Here is an 8,416-nt window from a genome sequence, read left to right on the forward strand (position 1 = left end):
AAGTTATCCATGTTGTAGCATGTGTCAGAATCTGTTTTTTTTTTTTTAAGGCTGACTAATATTCCATTGGGTGTGTATACCATATTTTATTTATTCATTAATGAATTGATGGACATTTGGATTGTGTCTACTTTTTGGCTATCGTGTGTGGTTTAGCTTTGTGTCCTTGAAGTCCACTTTTTAAAAAGTGGTTAAAAGGTTTTTTGAAAAGAAAAATTTGCGTGTAAATTGGGGCTAGGATGACCAGGTCTTACTACTCAGGAGTGTTGTGGAGATGAAGTTAGGTTCTGGGGAGCAAAGTACTTTGTAAACTCCAAAATGTCCTATAAAAATATTCTCACTTTGTTTCTAATATTTGCTTAGCAACTCCCCCCCCCGCCCGTGGAGAAAAAAGGAACCGTACCCTAGCCTGTCTTCATATTATAAGAAATCTTAGGTGGAAGAGGCACAAATGAATGAGGTTTGGGGGATCTTATGTGCACTGCCCTCTTCCTGTTCTTTCTAAAGCAGAGTGCAGTTGTATTGAATGCTTATTATGGACCAGGATTTGATTTTATTAGTTACTAAGTATTAAACTACTAGCTGTAGGACATAGACAAGTTACTTTACCTCTTTGTGCCTCAGTTTCTTAGCAAAGTATGAATCAAAACAATGAAACCCACCTCAGAGAATCGTGGATATTGAATGTGGTAAAATGACTATAGAGGATTTAGCAAAGTGTCTGACATTGGGTGCGCATTCAATCACTGTTAGCTGCATTTATTTAGGTTGTTATTGTAGATTTCTTATTCTTTCTTTAGGATTATTGCTGCCCTGATCTTCTCAATCATTACTAACACATAATTAAAGACTTAATGCCTGGTCTCTGTATAGTAAAAAAAAAAAAAAAAAAAAAAAAAAAAAAAAAAAAAAAAGCGTCAATTCAAGGCACAGGCTAGATGCTCCATATTAAGCTTGCCCAGAATGACTTAAAACAAACACTGTACCGAAGGTGGATGAAGCCAGGGAATATTCTAAAGAGAATCGTAAGAAACTGCTCCAAAAAGATTAAAAAAACAAAAACAAAACAAAACAAAACAAAAAAAGCCCCCAAGAATTCAGAGTATTGAAAAGTCTATTTTGCCAGGCACGTCCTGTCTTGGGGTTGTTCTTTGTGTTTCGATTTGCGGGGTGGGGGGAAATGTTTCTTAGCCAAGGGTTGCGTGAGAGTGCTTTGAGTCCTGATAATCCTGCATAAAAATAAAAAGAAAGGTGGCCCTGCAGGGCGTCCCCAGGGGAGCAGGCGGGACCTGCAGCCCGTCTCACTGGGCCGGCACCGAAGAGCCCGAAGAGCTCGCGGTTTCCCAGAGGAGGTCCGGGTCACTTCTGAGGCAGATTGGCCTCACCAAGACTGCCAGGATGCTGTCGTCTCCATGACTACAGAGTGCGAACCGGAGACGCAGCTCGCCAGTGGTGTCATCCTCCGAAACCAAAAGCCCCCGCCCCCACACCGCCCCAGCCGCTGGCCGCAGGCAGTGGAATTCTTCTGGGAAGGCGGCTGACGTCGCTGGCGGCCACTGCCCCAGCCCTGGCAGCGCTGATGCAAGCACAGCCCCGCGCCTGCAGGCAGGCAGCCCCCTGGGAGAGCTGGCGCAGCGCTCCGTCTTGTTCTCTTCCGGCCACCCCGCCCGGTTTTCCCTGCGAGGAGTCAACAGCTCCGGGTGGTTCCTCACCGAAAGGTCCAGTGCGGGTGGGGGTGGGAAGGTGTCTTTGCCTAAACGAGTTCTTCCCCCTCTGTTCTTCCCAGACTTCCTTGGAGAGTCAGAGCATCCCAGTCTGACCACGTGTGGGTCAATATGAAGGGCTCTCGGGCTCCCAGCCGCTCCCGGGACATGGCCCGGGTTGCCTGAGACACCTGGTGCCAACTGGTGCCAAGGCAACCGCCCGGATCACGAGGGGATCTTATGTCTGAATAGGGAGGTGGTGAAGGGCCGGTGAAGTGCAAGGTGTCCACCCAGGGCTGGTCTCCATCGCCCTCTGCTGGGCAAATGAGAGAGTTACTCTAAAGTTCCCGCTGGGACCTCCCGCGCACTTGGGGTGGGGGTGGGGGTGAGGGTCCGGTGGGGAACGGGGATGGGGCTGGAATAGTAGAGATCACGCTCCTTATGAAACAGACCAGGAAACTGAGGCTGAGAGAGGGCACGGGACCTATCCATCGTCCCGCTGCTAGGACCAATTTGGGACCAGGAGTCACATTGACATCCTCTCTGCACAAACTCTATGTTGTTTCAAGTGAGTGAGAAGTCTTCCCACAGAGGACTCATCATAGAGGACGTGTTTCACGTCCGATTTCCCTGTGACGCATTTCCTCACCACGGCCTCCCAGCACCGGTCCTAGCGGCCTGGGGACTCCGACCCTTCCAAGGTATGCAAAACCAAAACCAGCTTCATGACGGCATTAAGCGGCTCTTTGCCATTGTCCCTGTTCCTCTCCGCAGTGTGCAGTAGAGTTTTCCAAAGACCGTAAGACAGGCGGTGCAGCAACAGACTGCAGAAGCAGGTAGGAGAATACAGCCGTCTTCTATGAAGGCAACGTTGAAAGAGAGATGCAAACAAGCGCCATTCTGCTCATGAATTTTTGTTTCGTTTTGTTTTTAGAAAGCATAGCTACTCCCACAAAAAGTATCTTGGGGCACCTGGGTGGCTCAGTGGGTTAAACCTCTCCCTTCGGCTCAGGTCATGATCCCAGGGTGCTGAGCAGGGAGTCTGCTTCCCCCTCTCCCTCTGCTACTCCCCCTGCTTGTGCTCTCTCTCCTTGTCTCACTTTCTGTCAAATAAATAAATTCTTTAAAAAAAAAAAGTATGTTAATATGTAATATTTACTATGTTTCAAGGAGTTGACAATATTTAAAACATTTCTTTGTCCTATCTTCTAGAATGGCAAGTACAGATAGGTAGAGCTTCCATGAAAAAAAGCTCATTAGGGTCCTTTGGGATCATGAAGACTGTAAACAGCTCCTGAGACCGTAAACTTTCAGAGAACAGTTGCTGCCTGGAAGGTGGCCTCTTCCTAGTCACTGTCCCATCCCCCTCTTTTATTTCCTTCCCTGTCCTCTTCACTGAAGAAATGACCTCGTTTCTTATTTATTTATGACTCATGGTGGGGGGTCTTGTTAAAATTCAAATTTGGATTCAGTAGGTCTGGGCTGAGGCTGAGGGGGTCCTCATTTTCCAACGGGTTCCCAGGGACCACACTTTGAGAACTTCTGCCTCAGTCTTGCTCTGCCCTTTCAGATGGTGCGACGCCCGCCTCAAGACAAAACAAATCAGATGGTTATTCAGTGTCATCAGTGAGACTGTTTACGCAGGTGGGACCAGTTTGTGTCTGCTCCAGGGTAAGGACTGTTGAAAAAAATTGAGGGTCAGCTAATATGCAAATTGGGAGAGGGAGCAACAGTGAAGTCAGGCCTCAGAGGCATTGGAGCTACCGTTGAAAACAGGCGTGGAGCTTTGAACAGTAAACTAAAGGCAATCGATGAAGGAGCATTAAATCAAAGATGCTAGGGGCTACGTTGCAGCAAGCTACTCATAAGACAGAAACGGTGCTTCTTCAGCTACAATTCTAGAATCAGCTAGAATCGTCCCCAAATCTCAAAGCACATGGTAGACAGTTGAATAATGGGAATTTTAGTTGTCATAAGGAAAAAAAAAACCTTTACTGTGAGAGGGGGAAAGAATCTAAATATGCTGTATAACATTTTTGCATTGGGGTGGAAAATGTATTTAAAACCAAACTGCATGTAACTGTTTCTGCTATCTAATTTGGGGTGGTAGTATAATTTACATCAGTGGAAAAATGAATATCTCTATACTGGGTCTTTCCACTTACAGAAGGGAAGGAAGAGGACTGACGTAAAACTTGTGCCAGTTGGGTTATATCGCCAGAGAAGGGATTACAACTCAGATGCTTCCAGAGGCCAGACTTTTGAGTCACACAAACCCAGGGTTCTTCTGGTGGATTCTGGTGAAGAGTAACCGTCTCGCCTGGCAGAAGGGGCAGCTTGCTGCTGCCACGTTTGATCAGGAAGCAACCCCCCCCCCCGCCATGTTGTCACGTCCTCCCTAGGTTTTTGAAAGAAGACGGAGACCAGGGTTTTAGGCGAAATGCGTCCATTTTTTTAATATCGGGGAAAGAAATAAAATCGAATACACTATTGAACAGGTTTTTGTGCTGAGCCAAACAGAGCAAATCCTCCAAACTCTGAGGCAAATGAAGTGGGGAGCCAGGTTTGGTGGGTCTTTCTTCGGCTGAGTGCTGATGTTCAAGGCAGATAATATCTGAGGGGAGTGTGTGTGTGTGTGTGTGTGTGTGTGTGATGGTAAAGTGTCTTGCCTAATCAGATGGGGGAAATTTCAGTATTTCTGTGGGAAAGGAGCAGCTCAGAGGGAGGGCAGTCTTGGGGAACAGAGGAGCAGCAAGTGTGAGGAATAAAGGGGGTGGGGGAGATGGTGAGCGTGCAGGGACGGGGCGGGCATGGTGGTGGGGACGTATGTACCTCTGTTAGGTGAGGGAGTTTTTGAGGGGGTTGGCGTGAGGATGAAGGAAAGGAAGCTGTGTTCCACCTGCTGTTGGAGCTGAGCAGATAGAGGTTATGAGCCGCCTGAGGTGAGATGCAGCTGAGATAAAATAGTAGGAACAGGATTCAGCCTGGCGGCTGAGAGAACACGGCGTTCCAGGAACTACCAGAAAAAGTTGGGCTTGCCTCCGGGGATGGATAGGGGCCTTCAGTCACTTTTATGTCTGAGGAGCAGGCAAGACCCAGCAGGTAGCCTCTGTAGGGTGGTGAACTAAGGGACCGACCCTTCGAGCCACTGATTGTCTTATCTATAATTTGGGTAAAGTCATTTAACTTCTCTGGGTTTCGGCTTCCCTTTAAAATGAGTAATAATAACATCCGTGTCACCTCCCAATAAGGTTCCTGTAGGAGCAGCTAAGATACTATACGAGAAATGTTTGGTAGAAAAAGAGAACTAGGGACATGTGGGTGGTTCAGTCGGTAAGCATCTCCCTTAGGCTCAGGTCATGATCCCAGGGTCCTGGGATTGAGCCCCGCATCCGGCTCTTGCTAGGTGGGAAGTCTGCTTCTCCCTCTCCCACTTCCCCTGCTTGTGTTCCCTTTCTCGCTGTGTCTCTCTCTGTCAAATAAATAAAATCTTTAAAAAGAAAAGAAAAGAAAAGAAAAAGAATTAGAATAAATGTGAGGTGTTGGCTGACAATGCTAGTGATTATGGACAGTCACTGAGCACCTACAGTGTGCGGCTCTGCCACACTAAGCGCTTCCCGTGCATGGTCTGATTGAAACTTCCTAGCACTGGCAGAATACCTCGATATCCCCATTATACAGAGAAGAAAACAGAGGTACAGAGAGATAAACTAACTTGCCCAAGGTTACTTAGCTGACAACTGGTAGAACTAGGTCGGAGTGACTCTGAATATGACCTTTGTAATTGCTCGGTGACAGGCTGCCTTGACGAGCATTCCTAATTTTATGTTGGCCTGCATATTGGAGAATATCAATCCTTTGTGCTTTTCAACACTACTATGTTGGTATATACAGGAATACAGGTTCTTCTTCTTCTTCTTCATTATTATTATTATTATTATTATTATTGGTATATACACGTTCTTATTCACTAGAACTTTAAAATATCATTTTGGTCATTCATTCAATCACGGATCTAGTGAGTGCCTCTCGTGAGTCAGGTGTAGTGTTACTAGTAAGAATACCTCCACAAACCAAAGACAGTCTCTTGCCTTCCTGAAACTTACAAAGTAACTACAGAGAACAGAATTCAATGGTTACAGATACCAGGTGGGAAAGGCAAGTGCTTTGGTTTGAGGAAGGAGAGGACATCCTAGATAAGGCCTAAAGAATCAAGAGGAGTAAACCAAGGAAAGGTGTGGAGCAGAGACAGTGTCCCAGACAGAGAGAATCTAATAAGAGAGAAAGCCTGGAGGTGAGCAAGTGCTGGGGGCCATGGAGGGAAGGAAGGTCAGACTCTGCCCAGCATGGAGGGTTCAAGGGCCGGTGGTGAGTGACGATGCTGGGAGGTGGTCAGGGACCCTCACATCACAGAGGGCCTTGAGAGTCATGTGAAGGTATAGATAAATAGATCTACATACATATGTTTTGTGTATGTTTTCATTTTTTCCCTTAAAAACCAAACCAGAATCATGCCTAATACAGTATTTTTTTAAAAGACTTTAATTATTATTTGAGAGAGAGAGAAGATTTTATTTATTATTTGAGAGAGAGGGAGCACGGGCACATGAGCAGAGTGAGGGGCAGAGGGAAAGAACCTGACTCCTTGCTGAACAGGGAGCCCAGGGTGGGGCTCGATCCCAGGACCCTGAGATCATGATCTGAGCCAAAGGCAGATGCTTAATGGACCGAGCCACACAGGTGCCCCTAAGATTTTGTTTTTAAGTGATCTTTACACCCAATGTGGGACTCAAACTTATAATACTGAGAGCAAGAGTCACACACTCCACCGACTGAGCTAGCCAGGCACCCCATAGTTTCGACATTTCTGTACACCTGGGAAACCATCACCACAATCCAGAGGATCAAGAGAAGGGTTACTTATGCCCTGATAATCTCCCTCCTGCCCCTTCCAGCCACTGGCAACTGCTGATTCGCTTTCTGTTACTAGCAGTCTGCGTTTTCTAGAATTTTATCACTTGAATGTCTCAAGTCAATGGACTCAAACACTGTGTACATTTTTATCTCTCTTCTTTCACTCACATACGTATTATGAGACTCATCCATGCTGTTGTGGGTAACATGCTTTGTTCCTTTTCATTCCTGAATAAAGTCCTCTCCTGTTTTAAAACCTCCGTTTTTCTCTTAATATATCAAGATAGCTGGCTCTAGGTCAAATATCAGAATTCGAATATCAGCCGTGCCTTTAGCAAATGGACAAGCTTGGGCGGAGACCTCACTACATTACCCAGTTTCCCCAAACCTCAAGGACCATGTCCCTTACAAATGGACCTTAGCAGCACTACCTTGGTAGGCATGTTGAACGGTAAGTGAGAGGATGTGTGTCTCTGTGCCTGGCAATTGTTCAATAAAGTCATCAGGCGTAGTATTGCTACTATTACTGTTAGGGTTCACACCTGCTACATTTTTTTGTATTTTGGGGTTTTTGTTTGTTTGTTTTTAACTTTTGAGCTTCAATTTTTAAAAATTTATTTATTTACCTATTTATTTTTAGTTTTCTTAAGGAATCTCTATACCCCATGTGGGGCTTGAACTCATGACGCCGAGATCAAGAGTCCTCTGCTCTACCAGGCGCTGACCCAGTCAGGCGTCCCTACGGTACATTTTAAGAGGACATCAGACACAACCATGGAATGCTGATGTGCCCCTGAAGCTAGAAAGCAGGGAGCAGAGACTGAGTTCCCTTCCTGGTGAAAGCATGAGCTCCAGGGTGGACAAAGCCAGTGCCTTCACCTCTCTGCTCCCCAGATTCTCTTCCTCAAGCCCACTGGCATCCGAAGTGGGGTTCGTGATGTGAGAGAACTTAGAGGTTCCCTCCGGGTGAGCAAAAAAGGGAAGCTGGGTTAACTACAACCCGTTTAGTCACGCAGACAATCATGCCTATCGTTCCAACCCCAGAGCCCCACGTCTTTTTTGATTGCTTGCTCAAACAGTACATTAAATCATCTCTAACATGCAAGAACTATGTTATGTTGAAACAGAAGCGTCTCCAAAAGACAAATACTGTATGATTTCATTCATATGTGGAACCTAAAAAACAAAACAAATGAGCAAACACAACACACCAGAAACAGACTCATAGATAACAAGAGAACAAAGTGTTGGTTACCAGAGGGAAGGGGGCAGTTGCAGAACAGGAGAAATAGTGAAGGGGATGAAGAGATATAAACTTCTAGTTATAAAACAAACAAGTCGCTGGGATGTAAGGTATAGCATGGGGAATAGAGTCCTTAATTTTGTAATGACTTTATATAGTGACAGATGGTGGCTAGGCTTACCATGGGATCATTTAATTATGTATAAAAATATCAAATCATTTTGATGCACACCCCAAACTACTAGGATATCGTGTGTCAGTTGTGCTTCAGTTAAAAACACAAATTAATGGGGCACCTGGGTGGTGCAGTCTGCTTTTGTTAAGTGTCTGCCTTTGGTTCAGGTCATGATCCCAAGGTCCTGGGATGGAGCCCCTGCTCGGCTGGGAGCCTCCTCCTTCTCCCTCTCCCCTAGGTTGTGTTCCCTCTTTCACTGTCTCTCCCTCTGTATATAAATAAATAAATAAATAAAATGTTTTAAAACACACGTGCGCACGCGCGCGCACACACACACACACATGCATTACAAAGAATTTTCTCCAAGGCTTACCTGCTGTC

The 8,416-nt window shown here is 45.9% G+C and overlaps 1 long non-coding RNA gene across 2 annotated transcripts; it reads left to right on the plus strand.

The window, feature by feature from the left end:
- Positions 1 to 2,124: 2,124 nt before the first annotated feature.
- LOC116579906 lies at positions 2,125 to 8,158 on the plus strand. 2 transcript variants are annotated; one of them, XR_004281451.1, is made up of 4 exons: positions 2,125 to 2,539; positions 3,274 to 3,374; positions 6,901 to 7,068; positions 7,258 to 8,158. It is a non-coding gene; the product is annotated as an uncharacterized LOC116579906 (long non-coding RNA). The 2 variants fall into 2 exon arrangements; XR_004281454.1 differs by lacking the exon at positions 7,258 to 8,158 and having other exon boundaries at positions 6,901 to 7,179.
- The last annotated feature ends 258 nt before the right edge of the window (positions 8,159 to 8,416 follow it).

Source organism: Mustela erminea, chromosome 1 (assembly GCF_009829155.1).
Source record: "Mustela erminea isolate mMusErm1 chromosome 1, mMusErm1.Pri, whole genome shotgun sequence".
NCBI classification, from domain to species: domain Eukaryota; kingdom Metazoa; phylum Chordata; class Mammalia; order Carnivora; family Mustelidae; genus Mustela; species Mustela erminea.